The sequence below is a fragment of the Eptatretus burgeri genome, chromosome 5, assembly GCF_056783735.1.
Source record: "Eptatretus burgeri isolate ZD-2024b chromosome 5, Ebu_testis_v1, whole genome shotgun sequence".
In the NCBI taxonomy this organism is placed as follows: Eukaryota; Metazoa; Chordata; class Myxini; order Myxiniformes; family Myxinidae; genus Eptatretus; species Eptatretus burgeri.
Window position 1 is genome coordinate 106699977 of NC_140965.1, and position 21424 is coordinate 106721400.

General features: G+C 38.9%; 1 long non-coding RNA gene across 1 annotated transcript in view; it reads left to right on the forward strand.

The window, feature by feature from the left end:
• LOC147027117 (uncharacterized) overlaps positions 1-21424 on the forward strand; it is a 56275-nt gene that overhangs the window by 538 nt on the left and 34313 nt on the right. Inside the window, exon 1 of the long non-coding RNA XR_015058687.1 lies at positions 1-287. This exon is cut by the window's left edge and continues 538 nt beyond it. This is a non-coding gene — a long non-coding RNA (uncharacterized LOC147027117). The remainder of the gene's footprint in view (positions 288-21424) is intronic.

Consider the following 21424-nt stretch of genomic DNA (forward strand, 5'->3'; position numbering starts at 1 on the left):
GCCTTCATTGCTGTATGCAGAAGTCGGTATTCAGCTTTGACCATTTTATGGAATCCTTTTAAGTTTTGAAAATTTTGAAAATCATGGACCTCCCCACTGTAAAATTCTGTATATTGATATTTAAACCAAGTCCACTGCTTAAATAAATTTTGAGTCAAGCTGTCTGTAAAGAAGAATAAGAATTACAAAAGGGTTGTTTTGGGTCTGTCAGTTTTGTAGTTCAGCGATGCTGTCCAAGAGTGTCATGAGTGGTGTCAGATGTGAAGTCCTCCCTCCATCGACGATTGGTAGGTACTTTATAGGTCTATGTTCTGTATGTTTGTATATTGTTAGATTTTTGTTTTTTGAGGATTTGTGTTCTATTAAATCTGTGGAGTTTCCACGCCATCCCCGACATTGGAGGTATACCAACTTCCTGATATCCAACACCTGTTTGCTGTTTTTCATCATTTCAAGGGGTTGCATGGCAATGCTGTGGGTCTTGTTCCACCTGCTGTAGTGTAGGATCAGGGTAATAATGTTATTGTACCGGCACAAAACAGTTATTTTGTTGCAACACACCAGGGATATATGTTGTTCATCAATAAATGCACATAGCTGGTGTAATCATCCCCTCTGATGGACAATGTACTTGATGATTTACCTTCCCTGTTTGTGTAGAACCAGGATGATGGATTATAGTTGGTTTAGGATTTCAACTTCTCCAAACATCTAAAAGGGTCATGATTACATATACCCTCTATGCTTTTCTACCTGCCCTGCAGAAACATTGAGGAACACTTAATTTTTATTAATCGCACCCCCCCTCCCGCCCCCATTTTCCAAGTTTCCAGGTTTGTGGGTTAACTTCCCCCCCCCCCAACCAACTCCCTCATTTTCCCCTTCATTTTTCAAATTTATTTCAAGAACATTTATTTTTATTTTAACTTTTTGTTCCATATCTGCTTCTCCCTTTTTCCCTTCCAATTCTGTGATTGAGAGTTTGCGCCTGTATCAAGCTTGTTCACTCCTTGTTCTCTGCTACCCTTTCCCAAGCTATCGTTCTTCCCCAGATCCTTTCTTCCTCCAAGTCTCCCATTCTGTGCACTCTGTCCTTCTAACAACCCCCTGCCAATGTAGGACCCCCATCCCCTGTCCCCTCTTTCCACTGTTCTTTTCTTTCTGTTATCTCCTGGTCCCTTATGTGTTCCAGCTCCTCCACGATCCTCGACTCTGTATACAAAAAAAAGAATAATTACAATGAACATTTACTCATTGTGATGATGTACTTGGTAGGTATGATGTTGCACTTTGTTGATGTGATGATGTGTTTGGTAGATGTGATGATGCACTTGGTAGATGTGATGATGTACTTGGTATATGTGATGATGTACTTGGTTGGTGTGATCATGTATTTGGTGGATGTGATGATGTACTTGGTAAATGTGATGATGTACTTGGTAGGTGTGATGATGTACTTGGTCAGTGTGATGATGTACTTGGTAGGTGTGATGTATTTGGGAGATGTGATGATGTATTTGGCAGATGTGATGATGTACTTGGTCAGTGTGATGATGTACTAGGTCAGTGTGATGATGTATTTGGTAGATGTGATGATGTACTTGGTAGATGTGATGATGTACTTGGAAGGTGTGATGTGTTTGGTAGGTGTGATGATGTATTTGGTAGATGTGATGATGTACTTGGTCAGTGTGATGATGTACTTGGTAGATTTGATGATGTACTTGGGAGGTATGATGTTGCACTTTGTTGATGTGATGATGTACTTGGTAGATGTGATGATGTATTTGGTAGATGTGATGATTCACTTGGGCGGTGTGATGATGTACAAGGGAGATGTGATGTTGCAGTTGGAAGATGTGATGATGTACTTGGTAGGTGTGATGATGTATTTGGTAGATGTGAGGATGTGCTTGGTAGGTGTGATGATGTATTTGGTAGATGTGATTTTGTACTTGGTAGGTATGATGATGTATTTGGTAGATGTGATGATGATGTATTTGGTAGATGTGATGATGTACTTGGTCAGTGTGATGATGTACTTGGTAGGTGTGATGTGTTTGGTAGGTGTGATGACGTACTTGGAAGGTATGATGTTGCACTTTGTTGATGTGATGATGTACTTGGTAGGTATGATGTATTTGGTAGATGTGATGATATACTTGGTCAGTGTGATGATGTACTTTGTCAGTGTGATGATGTACTTGGTATATGTGATGATGTACTTGGTAGGTGTGATGATATACTTGGTAGATGTGATGTTGCACTTTGTTGATGTGATGATGTACTTGGTAGATGTGATGATGTATTTGGTAGATGTGATGATGTACTTGGTCGGTGTGATGATGTACATGGGAGATGTGATGTTGCACTTGGAAGATGTGATGATGTACTTGGTAGGTGTGATGATGTACTTGGTAGATGTGATGATGTGCTTGGTAGGTGTGATGATGTATTTGGTAGATATGATTTTGTACTTGGTAGGTATGATGATGTACTTGGAAGATGTGATGATGATGTATTTGGTAGATGTGATGATGTACTTGGTCAGTGTGATGATGTACTTGGTAGGTGTGATGTGTTTGGTAGGTGTGATGATGTACTTGGTAGGTATGATGTTGCACTTTGTTGATGTGATGATGTACTTGGTAGGTATGATGATGTATTTGGTAGATGTGATTATATACTTGGTCAGTGTGATGATGTATTTGGTAGATGTGATGATATACTTGGTAGATGTGATGATGTACTTGGTAGGTGTGATGATGCACTTGGTAGATGTGATGTACTTGGTAGATGTGATGTGTTTGGTAGGTTTAATGATGCACTTGGTAGATGTGATGTACTTGGTAGATGTGATGTGTTTGGTAGGTGTAATGATGCACTTGGAAGGTATGATGTTACACTTTGTTGATGTGATGATGGACTTGGTCAGTGTTATGATGTATTTGGTAGATGTGATGATGTACTTGGTAGGTATGATGTATTTGGTGTACTTGGGAGATGTGATTGGTAGGTATGATGTACTTGGTAGGTATGATGTATTTGGTAGATGTGATGATGTACTTGGTCAGTGTGATGATGTATTTGGTAGATGTGATGATGTACTTGGTAGATGTGATGACGTACTTGGTAGGTGTGATGATGTATTTGGTAGATGTGATGATGTATTTGGTAGATGTGATGATGTACTTGGTAGGTATGATGATGTATTTGGAAGATGTGATGATGTACTTGGTCAGTGTGATGATGTACTAAGTCAGTGTGATGATGTATTTGGTAGACATCATGATGTACTTGGTAGGTGTGATGATTTATTTGGCAGATGTTGATGATGTACTTGGTCAGTGTGATGATGTATATGGTAGACGTGATGATGTATTTGGAAGATGTGATGATGTACTTGGTAGGTACGATGATGTACTTGGTAGGTACGATGATATATTTGGTAGATGTGATGATGTACTTGGTCGGTGTGATGATGTATATGGTAGATGTGATGATGGACTTGGTAGATGTGATGATGTGCTTGGTAGGTGTGATGATGTATTTGGCAGATGGGATGATGTACTTGGTCAGTGTGATGATGTACTAGGTCAGTGTGATGATGTATTTGGTAGACATGATGATGTACTTGGTAGATGTGATGATGTACTTGGTAGGTGTGATGTGTTTGGCACGTGTGATGATGTATTTGGTAGATGTGATGATGTACTTGGTCAGTGTGATGATGTACTTGGTAGATTTGATGATGTACTTGGTAGGTGTGATGATGTATTTTGGAGGTATGATGATGTACTTGGTGGGTATGATGTTGCACTTTGTTGATGTGATGATGTACTTCGTAGATGTGATGATGTATTTAGTAATGTGATGATGTGCTTGGTCAGTGTGATGATGTACATGGTAGATGTGATGATGTACTTGGTCGGTGTGATGATGTATTTGGTAGATGTGATGATGTATTTGGTAGGTGTGATGATGTATTTGGTAGGTGTGATGATGTATTTGGTAGATGTGTTGATGTATTTGGTAGATGTGATTTTGTACTTGGTAGGTATGATGATATATTTGGGAGATGTGATGATGTACTTGGTCAGTGTGATGATGTACTTGGTAGATGTGATGATGTACTTGCAAGGTGTGATGTGTTTGGGAAGTGTGATGTACTTGGTAGGTATGATGTTGCACTTTGTTGATGTGATGATGCACTTGGTAGTTATGATGATGTATTTGGTAGATGTGATGCACTTGGTAGGTGTGATGATATACTTGGTCGGTGGTGTGATGTATTTGGTGGATGTGATGATGTGCTTGGTCGGTGTGATGATGTACTTGGTCGGTGTGATGATATACTTGGTCGGTGGTGTGATGTATTTGGTGGATGTGATGATGTGCTTGGTAGGTGTGATGATGTATTTGGTTGAGGTGATTATGTACTTGGTCGGTGTGATGATGTATTTGGAAGATGTGATTATGTACTTGGAAGGTGTGATGATGTATTTGGTAGATGTGATGGTGTACTTGGCAGGTGTGATGATGTGTTTGGTAGGTGTGATGATGTACTTGGTAGGTATGATGTATTTGGTTGATGTGATGATGTACTGGGTCAGTGTGATGATGTACTTGGTAGGTGTGATGATGTATTTGGTAGATGTGATGATGTACTTGGTAGGTGTGATGATGTATTTGGTGGATGTGATGATTTACTTGGTAGGTGTGATGATGTACTTGGTTGGTGTGATGTGTTTGGTAGGTGTGATGATGTACTTGGAAGATGTGATGATGTACTTGGAAGGTGTGATGATGTGTTTGGTAGGTGTGATGATGTGCTTGGGCGGTGTGATGATGTATTTGGTAGAGGTGATTATGTACTTGGTAGATGTGATTATGTACTTGGTAGGTGTGATAATGTACTTGGTAGATGTGATGTTGCACTTGGAAGATGTGATTATGTACTTTGTAGGTGTGATGATGTATTTGGAAGATGTGATAATGTACTTGGTAGGTGTGATAATGTACTTGGTCGATGTGATGTTGCACTTGGAAGATGTGATTATGTACTTGGTAGGTATGATGATGTATTTGGTCGATGTGATGATGTACTTGGTAGGTGTGATGATGTATTTGCTCGATGTGATGATGTGTTTGGTCGGTGTGATGATGTATTTGGTGAATGTGATGATGTACTTGGTCAGTGTGATGATGTACTTGGGAGATGTGATGATGTACTTGGTCGATGTGATGATGTGTTTGGTGGATGTGATGATGTACTTGTTCAGTGTGATGATGTACTTGGTAGATGTGATGATGTACTTGGTCAGTGTGATGATGTATATGGTAGACGTGATGATGTATTTGGAAGATGTGATGATGTACTTGGTAGGTACGATGATGTATTTGGTAGATGTGATGATGTACTTGGTCGGTGTGATGATGTATATGGTAGATGTGATGATGTACTTGGTAGATGTGATGATGTGCTTGGTCGGTGTGATGATGTATTTGGCAGATGTGATGATGTACTTGGTCGAGGTGATTATGTACTTGGTAGGTGTGATGATGTATTTGGTTGATGTGATTATGTACTTGGAAGGTGTGATGATGTATTTGGTAGATGTGATGGTGTACTTGGTAGGTGTGATGATGTGTTTGGTAGGTGTGATGATGTCCTTGGTAGGTATGATGATGTATTTGGTTGATGTGATGATGTACTGGGCCAGTGTGATGATGTACTTGGTAGGTGTGATGAGTTTGGTAGGTGTGATGATGTACTTGGAAGATGTGATGATGTGTTTGGTAGGTGTGATGATGTATTTGGTAGATGTGATGATGTACTTGGTAGATGTGATGATGTACTTGGTAGGTGTGATGTATTTGGCAGATGTGATGATGTACTTAGTCAGTGTGATGTATTTGGTAGACATGATTATTTACTTGGTAGATGTGATGTACTTGGTAGGTGTGATGTGTGTGGTAGGTGTGATGATGTACTTGGTCAGTGTGATGATGTACTTGGTAGATTTGATGATGTACTAGGTAGATGTGATGATGTGTTTGGTAGCTCTGATGATGTGTTTGGTAAGTGTGATGATGTATTTGGTAGATATGATGATGTACTTGGTAGATGTGATGATGTACTAGGTAGATGTGATGATGTGTTTGGTAGGTCTGATGATTTGTTTGGTCGGTCTGATGATGTGTTTGGTAGTTGTGATGATGTATTTGGTAGATGTGATGATGTACTTGGTCAGTGTGATGATGTACTTGGTAGATGTGATGATGTACTTGGTAGGTGTGATGTATTTGGTAGATGTGATGATGCACTTAGTCAGTGTGATGATGTATTTGGTAGATGTGATGATGTACTTGGTCAGTGTGATGATGTACTTGGTAGATGTGATGATGTACTTGGTAGGTGTGATGTATTTGGTAGATGTGATGATGTATTTGGTAGACGTGATGATGTACTTGGTAGATGTGATGTACTTGGTAGGTGTGATGTGTTTGGTAGGTGTGATGATGTATTTGGTAGATGTGATGATGCACTTGGTCAGTGTGATGATGTATTTGGTAGATGTGATGATGTACTTGGTCAGTGTGATGATGTACTTGGTAGATGTGATGATGTACTTCGTAGGTGTGATGTATTTGGTAGATGTGATGATGTACTTAGTCAGTGTGATGATGTATTTGGTAGACGTGATGATGTACTTGGTAGATGTGATGTACTTGGTAGGTGTGATGTGTTTGGTAGGTGTGATGATGTATTTGGTAGATGTGATGATGCACTTGGTCAGTGTGATGATGTATTTGGTAGACGTGATGATGTACTTGGTAGATTTGATGATGTACTTGCGAGATTTGATGATGTACTTGCTAGGTGTGATGATGTATTTGATAGATGTGATGATGTACTTGGTAGATGTGATGATGTACTAGGTAGATGTGATGATGTGTTTGGTAGGTGTGATGATGTACTTGGTCAGTGTGATGATGTATTTGGTTGATGTGATGATGTACTTGGTAGGTGTGATGATGTACTTGGTAGGTGTGATGTATTTGGTAGATGTGATGTATTTGGTAGATGTGATGATGTGTTTGGTCAGTGTGATGATGTACTTGGTAGGTGTGATGATGTATTTGGTAGATGTGATGATGTACTTGGTAGGTGTGATGATGTACTTGGTAGATGTGATGTTGCACTTGGAAGATGTGATGATGTACTTGGTAGGTGGTGTGATGTATTTGGTATATGTGATGATGTGCTTGGTAGGTGTGATGATGTATTTGGTAGAGGTGATTATGTACTTGGTAGGTGTGATGATGTATTTGGTCGATGTGATTATGTACTTGGAAGGTGTGATGATGTATTTGCTCGATATGATGATGTGTTTGGTCGGTGTGATGATGTATTTGGTGGATGTGATGATGTACTTGGTCAGTGTGATGATGTATTTGGTGGATGTGATGATGTACTTGGTCAGTGTGATGATGTACTTGGTAGATGTGATGTTGCACTTGGAAGATGTGATTATGTACTTGGTGGGTATGATGATGTATTTGGTCGATGTGATTATGTACTTGGTCGGTGTGATATTTTATTTAGTGGATCTGATATTGTATTTGATAGTTGCGATGTGGAATTGTATTTGGTAGATGTGTTGCTGTACTTGGTAGATGTGATGTTGTATTTGTTTGGTGTGATGTGATGTATTTCTTAGTTGTGAAATTGTACTTGGTAGATGTGTGATTGTACTTGGTAGATGTGTGATTGTATTTGGTAGATGTGATATCTTAAGTACGTCTAAATCTAAAGTATTGTTTTCACTCTGAAAAACTCGTACTACTCTGAGGTAATGGCTATATGTTGGCACCCAACATACAGCAATCCTGACTGTTATCTCGTTCATATTTGTTTAGTTAGCCCTTTCCATATGTCTGGTCGTACTACTTTCTGTTCGATTCTCAGCCTAATTATAAACCGGCACATTGGTACTTTGCAAGCAGAGTCTTGCATAACAAAGTGTGCTGTCCTGTTTGCTAGCATCAGTCGATAATATATTAAATCACTCCCAGTGTCTTTATTGAAGAGTAGGCGAGTTCTGCCAGCACTCTGAATAAATTCCAACCAAATTACTGCCTCTGTCAGTTTAACGTCAGGCCCAGCCGCCAAGTTTGGGAGAGCCTTGAGCCAAAAACTTTTCCCATCTAACTCCACAAGGTGGGAATATTTGGAGCCAATAAATAAGTCGTTTTGCCATATTGAAGCTTCTTGGGCTTTCAAAGAAATTATTACCTCATCCACCAAAGGTGAATGGAAGGTATGTTTTCACCCCTGTCTGTCTGCTCGTCTGTTTGAGCAGGATATCTCAAAACGTTGGATATGGATTTGGACGAGATTTGGTGGGCATGTTGGGTGTATTACAAGGACGGATTGATTAAATTTTGGTGAAGATCCAGATCCGAGAATTAGTTTTAATATTTAAAATGATTCTTCACCCTTGATAGATGGGGTCAAAATTAATCGATGATATCGCATGATATTTCAAAACATTGTGGACGGATTATGACAAAAGTTGGAGGATGAGTTGGGTATGTGACACGAACAAGCCAATTACATTTTGTTTGAGGTCTGGATCCAGATCTGGCCTATTAGTGGGGTTCAAAACATAAACTGTTCAGCCTGGTGAAGGTATACTCTCCACCACGTGCTGTTCGAGTTACCTCCACCACCGAAGGTGGATGGTGTATGTTTGCACCCCTGTCTGTCTGCATTCTTTGTTTGTTTGTTTGTTTGTTTGTGATCAGGATATCTCAAAAAGTTGTTCACGGATTAGGACTGAATTCAGTGGACAGGTTGGATGTGTGACAAGGACTAATTAGTTTGATTTTGGTGAAGATCTGAATCCGGATCTGGATGACTTTTTTAAACTATGAAAGTGATGCTTCATCATTGAGAGATAGGGCCAAAAACGATATATAACTATATTTCAAACAGCTGTTGACGAGTTATGACAAAACTAAGTGGATTAGTTGGGTAGGTGAGGTGACAAGAACAAGCCGATTAGATTTTGGTACAGGTTTGGATCCAGATCCGGCCCATCAGTGGGATACAAAACATAAACTGTTCAATCTGGTGGAGGTGTGCGCTCTACCGAGTGCCGTTCTAGTTACCCTCGCCGAAGGAGAGGGTATTGCATTTGGGTCCGTTTGTCTGTTTGTTTGTTTGTTTGTCCGTACGGAACTTTTTCCCACAACCGCTTCTCGGATTGAGACAAAATTTTCACCATTGGTGTGACCACTCATGTAGAAAGTTTTAATGATAATTATGACATCATAGGTCACATGGTGTTGCAGCCATATTGGAAAACTGGAAAAACTTTTGACCTCTGTATCTCTGAAACCACACCAAGGAAAAAAATTGAAACTTGGCACACATCATATATTAATGGGGAATGTGTGATTTTTTATGACATCACAGGTGTCTTCGTTATGACGTCATAATTGCATATGTAGAATGCTACATCCGATCAGTATGAAAATTTTTGAGGGTCATCTGGCGATAAAATGTTCCACAAAAATTTTTTGGGATGATGTCATCGGTCATGTGATTTGGCAGCCATATTGCTTTAAAAAAAAAACTTCAAAAATCTTCTCTGAATTGGCTGAACAGATCGAGGTGAAACTTTACACATATGACCACCTCTCTATGAGGAACAAAAGGTTCACAAATGTGACATCATAGGTCACATGGTTTGATGGCCATATTGGATTTACCCAAAAGTATATAAAAAAATCTTCTTCGCCAGAATGGCGAGACAGATCAAGGGGAAACTTTACACAAATGTTCCCCAAGGTATGCATGTACAAGGTTGTTGAGGAATAATTGATGTCACATGGATTGGCAGCCACATTGGATTTAAGAGAACTATTAAATAATGTTTTTTTTTCTTCTCTGGAACCACTTAATCCATCGACGTGAAACTTTACAATTGTAATCCAATAGTAATAGGAATACATTTTTTTAATTTCAACTTGATCGGACACATGCTCTGGCAGCCAGAATTTTGGTTTTTTTTAATCTGGGTTAAATTATTTTTTGAATAAGGCTCACCTGACTGTGCCTGGATGGGTTTGGGGGTAGAGGAGTCGCAGCTGAAATGTGAATCCTGTCCAGGTTCCTCCTGATAACTTCATCTTTTCTTTTTGCTTGTTTGGGTTCCTTCTGATTACTGCAATGCAGTAAACTGTTCCTATTTGGTCTTCCATTTGATTTGAATTGAATATTTAATTTAATCCCATTCTGAATTCAATTGAACAATGATAAAAAAACAAAAACGTCATGGGTCAGGGTCAGGTGTCTGATCAAAGCGGGGTTGCATCAAAGTGGGATGTCTTGATACCCGGTCATCACTGCCAGCAGTTATAAAGTGGCAGTTCTAATTATGTCTCATATTAATGACGTAACAAACCAGTACACAAGCACCACACAAAATGCTCCACACAAAACAAGTCCTGGTAAGGGTCTGCAATCACTGGTTGCTCTTTTTCTTGTTCAAAATGCATCACCTCTTCCATCATTTATTCAATTTTTTTCCAGGACTTTTGATTATTACATGGCTCATCTTGAAAAGCAAAATTAATTGGTGTTGCATTATCTAAGAATAAAGTATCTAACAGCAGACTGACCGATAAACTTGATTACTAATGCACTGTTTTATGATTATACTACTTTCTAAAACTCCTGTTACACAATTGTTAGTCCCATCGAGAAGCTTGTACATCATACTGTATATCACATACAGCACAACGACATGGTTGTAATTTTACATGACTTCGACAATGGTTAAATTAACAAAAGCAATTGGGATTTGAACCTGAGGTCCGAGCATCGTAAGTTCAAGTGCTCAGACAGAAATGCCAAATCGACCAACTTTTCTACTTTCATCTGAAGAGAACTAATCAATAGTCATTCTCCTTTGATTAGTGCCAAATTACTCCACACAATGCTTTTTTGTTAATCCATTTTCATGGAAGCTACTCATGATTTTCCAAGAACATTCTACATTGCAGTTCTCTTGATTTCCCCTCACATGATATCACATTTCTGATAAGTTGTGTTTCGAGAAATCCAGTGCTTTTGCTATAAACACATGATTGATTTGCACTGGTCAACTCTAACTCTTCGTTAATGGTCCAACAACATTCACAGCAATTTTTCCCTCGTTTAGATGCACATAATTTTATGAATGAAATTGCATTAAGATGCTTCCTGTAAACACCTGCTCAGCATCATTTCAAGACATTTTAAAGAGACTGGAGTGGGTTAACAAAATATGTAGCAAAAGCAGAACAATGATGTGTGATAATAGTAAGTGTTTGTGTTTGCGTGTATCGATTTAGTGGTAAGCCAAATGGACGTGCTAGGCTGTGTGTGTGTGTGTGTGTGTGTGTGTGTGTGTGTGTGTGTGTGTGTGTGTGTGTGTGTGTGTGTGTGTGTGTGTGTGTGTGTGTGTGTGTGTGTGTGTGTGTGTGTGTGTGTGTGTGTGTGTGTGTGTGTGTGTGTGAGTGAGTGAGATGTGCAAGGTGAGGTGTTTATATTCATTGGTAATGTGAGGTATCTTTTGTTGAGTTCGAAAATGGAATATGCATCAAGAACTATTGATGTAAACCTCCAGCAAGGGAGGTCAACATCTATATATATATATATATATATATATATATATATATATATATATATATATATATATATATATATATATATATATATATATATATATATATATATATATATGTGTGTATACAAATGGAGTATAGTTAAGCGTGCCTAAGAAAAATATCATTCTGTTTGCAAAAATAAAATTGAATCTAATTCAAATTTTCTTTCAACCATAAATGAAAAAAACATAAATGCACAGGTTGTGTTTTGCATTCATAACGAGAACAAGGCAATTTTGAATTCCCAGCATGTACAGCATGGCAGCAGTATCACCTGGAAAAACCACATTCACCTGGCCATGTTTGGAGAAGGTAATTATATTGTTGTGTAATTCCATTGGCAGACTGTTACTATGACCTTATAAGATTTGATGAAGCCCAAAGACGGCAAATGATTGGGATGAACAATGCTGGGATGTCCTACCTGGAAATTGAACATCAACTTGGATTCCATCAGACTGTTATCAGCAGATTGGTCCACAACATGCACAAACCCATGGTGTTAAAGACAATCTGGATGACCCATGGATGACCTCCACCAGAGAAAATGCAGCTTTGATTGGGCTTGTCGGATGTATTTATTTTGCCACAAGCACAGTGTTGCAGTGTTGATGGAATCTCTCTCAGAGGTTATCCACAAGAACTCTTTGGAACCAACTTTGTGCCACAGGTTACAATAGACTGATAAGATGCCCTCTTCTCACCCCAGAATACAAAACAACCAACTTGCCATAGTACCAGGCAGGTCAACACTAGAATCTCACATCCTGGAGGAAGATCGATTGGTCTAATGAAAGCTAATATTTCCTGCACGCGACTGATGGGAGAACTCGGGTTGGGGGCAACCAAACAAAGCCTTTACACCTAAAACATTGTGGAATCCATCCAATTTGGTGGTGGATCTCCTTTGGTATGGGGCTGTCTTTGATTGTAAACCACATTGTCACGGTGGTCTCTGTCTTCACATTGTCACGGTGGATGAATTTGAGTCGGTGGTCTTTGTTTTCTACCACTTCCTTTCTGGTCTTGCACTCTCTGCTCTTTCCATTCTTTGTCCACCCCAGGTTTCTGCAGGGCAGGTATAGTCCACCCTTCTGGTGAAACTCCCAAAATCCAGAATCACTGCTCACCTCCACTCATTTGTTCCTTTTTTTCCCCCCTGGTTGTGGAATCAACTTCTCCATTCTCTTTAATGTCATTCTTCCTTCTTATTTTCGAAGCATTGTGAGCCATTTTAGGTAACAATCCTTTTCAGACAATCACAATATACGTTCCCCTATCCTGATGACAGTTGTTGCCAGGGGTTCCTGCGCATGCTCACTGAGCATTCTGGGGCGTTTACCTTATTTTGAAAGTCGCATATTAACCTCTTCTGATCCTCTCGGTATCTATTTGCACCTTACTATGTTTCTTCTCCTTTTCTCTTTTGTCCTTTTGTTTCGGATCCGGGGTTCAAGTTTCGCCATGAGGGAAAGCACCCGAGTTCCTCCCGAACATCTGGTCCTGAGGCTACCGGGCACGAATAACTCTGTGTGCCATCCATCCATCCACCATTGGAACCATACTCTGTGCAGAGCGTTGGTGCTGCCTAAGCAGTCTTCTTGGCTATTGGGAACAATCATGGACGGGTCGCCACTCTAGCACAGAATACCAGCAAGCTGGCACTCATTTTGCCGACCTCGGAAGCATGACGGGCAGAGTTAACTCTTCCTGGTATTCATTCAACAGCTGAGTGAGATTTGAACTCAGGATCCAAGGAATCCAAACTCACCACCCTAACCATTAAGCCAACACCAGGCATTTCATCTCCTTGTTGTGTCCACATGTCACATCCTCCCACTGTCGTTGCAAGCCTGGTGTTAGCTTAACAGTAAAGGTGGCTGGCTTAAGATCTTAGAGTCTTGAATTTGGCCCCCTGTCAATCCGTTGAAAATAATAGCAGGTGGGTTGACTCAGCCTGTTATCCTTCTGAGGTCGGTAAAATGAGTACCAGCTTACTGGTGGCAAGGGCACTGCATCAGTGATGTGAGTATTAGTGTTTTGGGGCTTCTGAAGTACCCCAAAAATTTGCATGCAAATGAATGGGCGAAAAGGGAAAAACTTATTGACTGACACCAAAATCCTCCCAATTTTTTTTTTTTTTTTTTTTTTTTTTTTTTTTTTTTTTTTTTTTTTTGTATACCTTGGTCGAGGCTCGTATGAGAGCTAACACACAACTCACAGCAAGGAGGCATGAGACAAGAGGGGCGGGAGTGGAAGGGACAAAACATTGGGGAACAGACACAGGTGAACTGTGGAAGGGAGAGGGATGGGGATGGGACGGGGAACATGGCGAGGGGAAGATGGACATTAAAGGGACTTTCAGGAAGGAAAGCAGGAGAATTGAAGGAAGTGGGCTTGGGTGGATTATCGGGGGTAGAAAAGATCGAGGATTTGGATGGGGGAAGATAAGAGGTGGTGGTGAACAGCTGTTTTGAAAGCCTGAAGGGAAGAATGGGAAAGAATAGAGTGAGGAAGTTTATTCCAAAGGCGGGAAAAAAGAGGAATGAAAGAGTGAAGATGAGCAGTGATTCGTGATTTTGGTAGTTTTACCAGAAGGGGGTTGTTGGCGGACCTTGAGCGCCCTGTGGAAATGTGGTTGGGACAAATCGCAGAGAGAGCAGGGGGGGCAAGGCTGGAGAGGAGTCGGTAGAAGACAGAAAGACCACCGACCAACCTGCGGTGATTGAGTGAGAGGCCCAAAGACTCAGCTTCATTGCGGGAGATGCCAATGATCTTAAAAGCCCTGGTTTCGACAGCGTGAAGTCGAGTTTTTTCCCTTGTTTTACTTCCTTTAGACCTCACTTTTGAGACTTTTCTTCCCCAATGTTTCCCAAAATCTTCCTCCCTTTTACACCATGTTTTCAACAAAACTGCACTTTTAACCACCTTCATTTTTCACCAAAAATCATCATATTTCTCACTATACTCAAACAGCAAACCAACAAATATTTGTTCATGTGCTATTTTAGGGAATAACTAATTTTTCTTAAAACACTCATAATCATCAAGTATACCTGAGCTTATTTCTTGGTTTAAGTATCTTTGTTGAGTAGAGATGAAATGACATTCCTATCTTCATGCTCTTGTCTGAGCACCTCCTGAGCCATATCATTTTGGGTTTGTCAGATTATTTTTCCACTGATTTCTTGAAAACCATCAAAGTTTTCTATCCATTCAAAGATGTTTATTTTCTTTACATCCTCGAACTTATTTGTTTTTGAATTGATTCACTTATTTGTTTTTTCTACTTTTGTTTTCGTTATTTCTTCAAGAATACTTATTTGGTATTTCTCACATTCATTATGTTTCCCATTTAAATACCAAGCCTGTGATTTTCTTCACTCTTTGGCTTGAGGAAAATTATGCAGAAGTTTGTTAATGTTGTACTCTTTGACTGGAGAATATATTGATAATATTTATATTATGTTTATATGAACGTGTTGTGTGTGGGGATCTAATAAACTAATCCTTGTATGAGGGAGTATGGATGTGAATTGTGAGGGAAGAGTGAATTTATTTATTCATCGTCTTTTTCTTCTGTAATTCTTGAGCATAAAATGAACCAAAAAATCTCTTCTCCTTTTAAATCAAATAATTTACAAGTCCAAGGAACTATTTATTGCATCAATGATTTCAAAAAGTTCATTCGTCCATCGCTTAGCATAGCCTTTTTCAAAGTGTGATTTCCACCGATATAGTCTTACTGTATCACCAATCTTAAACTTTGCTTTTCTCAGATTAATCTCCCTTTCATATCCTAATTTTGTAAATGTTTCTGTTGGTTTTTCTTTTGTCGAGTAATGGACTGTATTATTGTAATTATCTACAATGTCTTCAGTTAAAGATGACCATTGTTGAGAACCGAGTTGAGTGAATTTTTCTATGCAGTTTCTCTTTTAAAGTGTGATTAAAACGCTCAATAACAACTGCTTTTCCTTCATTAAAGGTGCTGTATAATGTAATACCATTATCTTTAAGAAAATTCATCAATGTTTTGTTGTAGATCTCTGTTCCCTCATCACTCCACAGCATATTAGGTTTTCTCTTTTATTAAATATATGATAGAAGGCTAACATAAGAGTATTACCTCTTTTTATTTTTCAAAGGAACAACCTACGCATATATACTTCACAAATCAATAATGGTTAAAGCATACTTGTACCCCTTATCATTATTGAGTTCAATCAAGTCAGCGGACAAGATATAATCAACTACTTTGGAATAAACCTTCCTTGTTTAAAACTTTGTGATTATTGGTTGATTTAATTAATCAGCTAATTGCTCATCAATCTTAATGACATCATTAGAACTGATCAGTTTTTTGAATTTCCAAGCCCAAGTTTTAATTTAGCACTTATCTTCTTCATGATAAACCCATCAACTTATTCTCTCAATGTTGGATTTCATATCAAAGACAAATTATATAACATTTCTCTGTCCGCTTTGTGTTTTTCTTCCAACGTCATGCTATTTCCATAATCAATATCATGTTTCATTCACACTTCCTCAACTCTGTTTTTAGGTTGAGACCAATGTTTAGGATTGTTAGCCTCATCCAATCTTTTATCCAAGTTTGAGCCCAGACCACAGAAGTAATATCCTGGTAGATACAATTGCCCTTGTATTCCAGTTGTTGTAAATTTCCTTCCTGATAAAAACTTTTGTATATCTCCCCCACTTTTATGCTTATAGATGAATTGACAATTATTAGAGCCACACACAAATCATATCCCCTTTTGATAAACTATTATTTTTACTCTTCACATAGGAGATATTTTTGGTATGAGTTTTCTTTTTACATTTGAGACAATAACTCATTATTTATGAGAAATATTGACAGGCTTACATGAAGAAAATACTTTTGATTTTTCTATCATTGTTTGTAATACAGCCCATAATACCAGAAGCAGTTTAAGAATAACTTTCAGATTTTCATCTCTCATTTATTTAGGATTAAAATCAACTGTGAAAGTTATATCTTTTTCATATAAGTATTTTTGTTATACTATATTTCTGTCGTTGATGCACTGCAGCTTTATCTCAATGACATCCTCCCCAGACTCCAGCCCATACAAGTGAGGAAAAGTGTGGAGGCAAGTCCACACCCCTGACAAACTCCAGTAACAACTGGAAATAAGTTAGAGATGAATCACCACATCCCACAGCACTCTCAGTAGCAGAGTGCTGTGGGATGTTTTGTTCAGACATCAGATTGATCAGTTTTGATGGCACCCCACAAAGACCAATAATTCTCTAGAGGGCATCCTGATTGATTGAATCAAACGCTTTACAGAGATCAACATCGGCTGCAAGGAGCCCCTGCCGAAATGCTCATCTGCGTTCGGTGAGGACCCGAAGAGCAAGGATATGGTCAATCGTTGACCTCTTTGGTATAAAGCCTGCCTGCTCTGGATGCTGGTGCTCAAGCAGATGGTGGTGAACCCACCAATAATTATCCAAGCAAAGACCTTGCATGGCACTGAGAGCAGCGTCACCCCTCGGTAGTTGTTGCAGTCTTGGTGATCACCCTTCCCTTTCCAGCAAGGGACAACAAGTCCCCTCTTCCAGTCAGTTGGGATGATGCCTTTGTTCCATGCAGAGCACAGTACTGCATGCAACGACATGAGTACAGCATTTCCACCAGCTTTAAGAAGTTCAGCATAGATGTCACAGATCCCAGGAGCTTTAACCCATTTCAACCGGTTCACCGCAGCCTATGTTTCCACAAACGAAGGTGACCACAGTTGATTGGAGGGTCAGTAATAGGGAGAGTAACACCCCTGACATCCAACTCAACAGCTGGTGGATCAGCCTGGTACAGCCACTCAAAGTAACCAGCCCAGCGGGCCTTCACTTCGGACTCCTCTGACAAGAGTCCCTCACCCTCTGCTCTAACTGTAGTAGACCGAGGGACGGGCTTGGAGGAAGGCAATGCAAGATTTTCCCTGTAAGCAGGATGAGAATCACTTGACCACAGGTGATGCTCTACCCACTCACAGATTCCTCGCACATAGGCCTCCTTGTCCACCCTTAGCACAAGTACAGTTTTACGCCTCAGCTCCTTGAACAGCTTAGCTCTGCCATTCAGCCTGGCCCTGCGATTCTGGTCAATGGTATCTACGGTCCCTTCAGAGACAGAATTCTTATTTGCCCTCAAGTGAGTTCCAAGACATTGACCGGCAACATCAAGGATGGTGGTCTTGAAGTCACTCCACAACTCGTCAGGATTCCCCAAAGCACGCAGACACACCAAATGTCCACTCAGCCTGTTCAAAAACTCCTCAGCTGCCCTCTAATCCTTGAGCTTGCCAACATCCAGCCGAGACTGTGATGGTACCATTTTCCTGGATTTAAGCTGCAACTTCAGAGTTGCTACAACAAGCCAGTGGTCAGTATTGGGGAACTGAGCACTCCAGTAGACCTTGCACTTCTGGATCATCGTCCACTGACCATCAAAGAGCACATGGTCAATCTCCTTTGCCACACCGCCAGCGTTGGAATACCAAGTCCAGTGATGAGCCTGTGGGCGCTGAAACCATGAACCAGCCACCCGAAGTCCATGTCTTCTTGCAAAGTCAAGGAACTTAGTGCTCTTCTGGCTCACAGTTCCAGACCCAAGGGGACCAACACATCTCTCAAAACCATCCCTATCAGTTCCAGTCGATGCATTGAAATCCCCCAATACGAGAAGAGTATCTCGCCTGGTGCACTGATCAACCACAGAATCAAGCGTGGCAGTATGTGATAAATGGGGTTTCTGGGACTCCCATTCAAATGAATTGGGGAAAAGGGAAAAACTTTCTGACTCAAGCCCCAAAAGCCACAAATAGGAGACTGATTTTCTCCCCACCTATCCCTTTCACTCCCATACAAGCAAATGTAAAATTGAGAGTATGAAACATTGAGACTTACTGATGAAAGCACTTCTTCCCTTTTATATTTTCATTCCACTCAAAGAGCGAACCAACGAATATTTGCCCATGTTCTACTTTAGTGAATATCTTAATTTTCTTATAACATTCATTCCATTGAGTATATTCACAAATAATAACTTGGAACTTGGTTATTGGTATAAGTGTCTTTGTTGAGCAGAAATGAAATTATAAACTTCTCTTAATGCTCTTATTTGACCATCTCCTGAGCCACATATTATTTTGAGATTGCAATAAATTGTTTTACCTTGTTGAATTGATAACCATCAAAGTTTTCAGTCCATTCAAGTCCATAATTTTTTTTTTTACATCCTCCAACTTATTTGAAATTAAATGTATCCGCTTATTTGTTTTATCTACTTTTACACTGGTTATTTCTTCAATAAAATTTATTTGATATCTCTCACATTCTTTCTGTTTCCCATTTAAATAACAAGGCTGATTACATCTCCACTCTTTGGTTTGGTTATTGCTTGGTTCTATCATTTATAAATCAGTAAAAAGATGGCGGTAGCCTGTTAAAATTCCCAAGCTAATATCTTAACACTTATACTTATAACCATAAGGGAGATGATTGATTCCATTCTCTAGAATATATATTTTATCATCAAAAGCTCCTTATGCTTTCTTATTTATCTCTTCTTTATATGATTGATGTTTATAACTTCTTATTGTATTCATTTTTCTGTACTCTTCCTTATTTAAGGTTAAACAGTTGTAATAATGTTTAAAGTTTATTGTTTCCTTGATTATATTTTCTTTATTCACTTTAGCCTCTTATCACACCTTTCAATGTTGTTATTATCAATATACGTGAAAGCATAACACTTTGATCTCAATCCTATAATTTCACTCATGACCTTCCCACCCAATTCATCTTTAAACTTACAAATAACCTTTTTATTCTTTGATGAAAACAACACATCACCTGACTTTTAATTACTTGTATCATATCTATCAATATTATCAATCATATCCTCATATACATCACTTGTCTTAATTTCTAATATAAAACTATCTGTATCCATATATAACAATGACACATTATCCTTATACTTTGTAATAGTAATAGTAAACTTTGTAATAATAATTATTATAGTAATAGCCTGGCATCTGCCTGGGGGATGGCCAGACGGAGGCCCCTGGAGTACCGGCGGAAAGTGGACGCAGCGATGTGCTGTTCTGGCACATGCTCCCATACCTGACCTGACCAGACATTAACCACTTTGACAAGTCAAGAATTGATGTTCCGATATAAATAGGTTTATCCATTTCAATACTCTCTTTTTTCAAATGAATAGCACAAAAGTTCTCTGAAAACACCTCCGCTCGCTCAAAACCTGGTCTATTAATTAACTTTGAAGCCTGTTTCCAAGATGTAGCAAGTCTTATGTTTTGTCGATTCCGAGCATTTTCCATAGTCTTTACAAATACAGCATTATTCATTAATTTATAAAAGTCCTTCTCAAAATCTGTTTTTGCTTGTGTTCTCCTTTTTGTATTAAAATCAATATACTTCTTTAACCAATGACTTTGTTTGTATTTCAAAATCCGATGAATTTTCCTCACTCTCAACCCAGCAGATAAATATTGTCTCAAGTTCCTTTGATGTAAAACATAACTTTCTTTATCATTTAATAAAGTAAGTATTTTTCTGGAGATTTACCTTTTATATTGAATGACTGTTAGTAATCACTTAACCATTCTTTTCTTGGACACTCTTTGTCAGGGGCATAAGGGAGGTCTTTATGTTTGTGATGAAGTTTTTCTGGATATTTTAAATCAACCTCAAAATAATATCCAACTTCAGCTTCATCCAATTATTTTTGAGAGGAGACAACAATGCCTTGTAAAACTTTTTCATAATGTTTTTCTTTAACCCGTTTAAGTTTTCCCTAAGGTAAAGATTGAGACATAGCCCACCCATACAAATTGTTAGCATCATCATACATCAGGTAAGAGTTGTCCTCATTCTTATATTATAATCAGGAAGATATTTGTTATTTGCTTTTGCATATCTCTTGGAACATACTTGAGATATTCCTCCTCTTTTAGCCTTCTCTATCATTAAAAGCATATCTCTGTCACTGATTAATTATGTTTTGTCATTTTTAACATAGCACTCCAAGCCAAACTCTGGGCTGTGTAATTGTGAGCGGGGTCTAATCCACAAGAATTTTTTTTATGACAGACTGTTCTAAAAGTTTCAGACACATTATCCAATAACAATACATCAGTTTTAAGATACAAATCATGATATTCTCCAAAATTCTTTATCTTAAACTTCTCCCAAACCTTTTTAGCTTGTGTATAATCTCTTTGGGAAATATGAGTTTTATTCAACTTGCCATATAAACTTTCCCTTGAAGGAAGTTGTGTTTCTTTCAACTTCTCAAATGAATCCATGTAGTCATATGCATATATTCCCTTTTGTGATAAGAGATCAATCTCTTCTTGATTTGAGAAATGTGATTTAAGATTTGGGAAGTTTTTAATAGTTGATGCTAAGTTTGTCCCCACCACATTTCCACAGGGCGCTCAAGGTCCGCCAACAACCCCCTTCTGGTAAAACTACCAAAATCACGAATCACTGCTCATCTTCACTCTTTCATTCCTCTTTTTTCCCGCCTTTGGAATAAACTTCCTCACTCTATTCTTTCCCATTCTTCCCTCCAGGCTTTCAAAACAGCTGTTCACCACCACCTCTTATCTTCCCCCATCCAAATCCT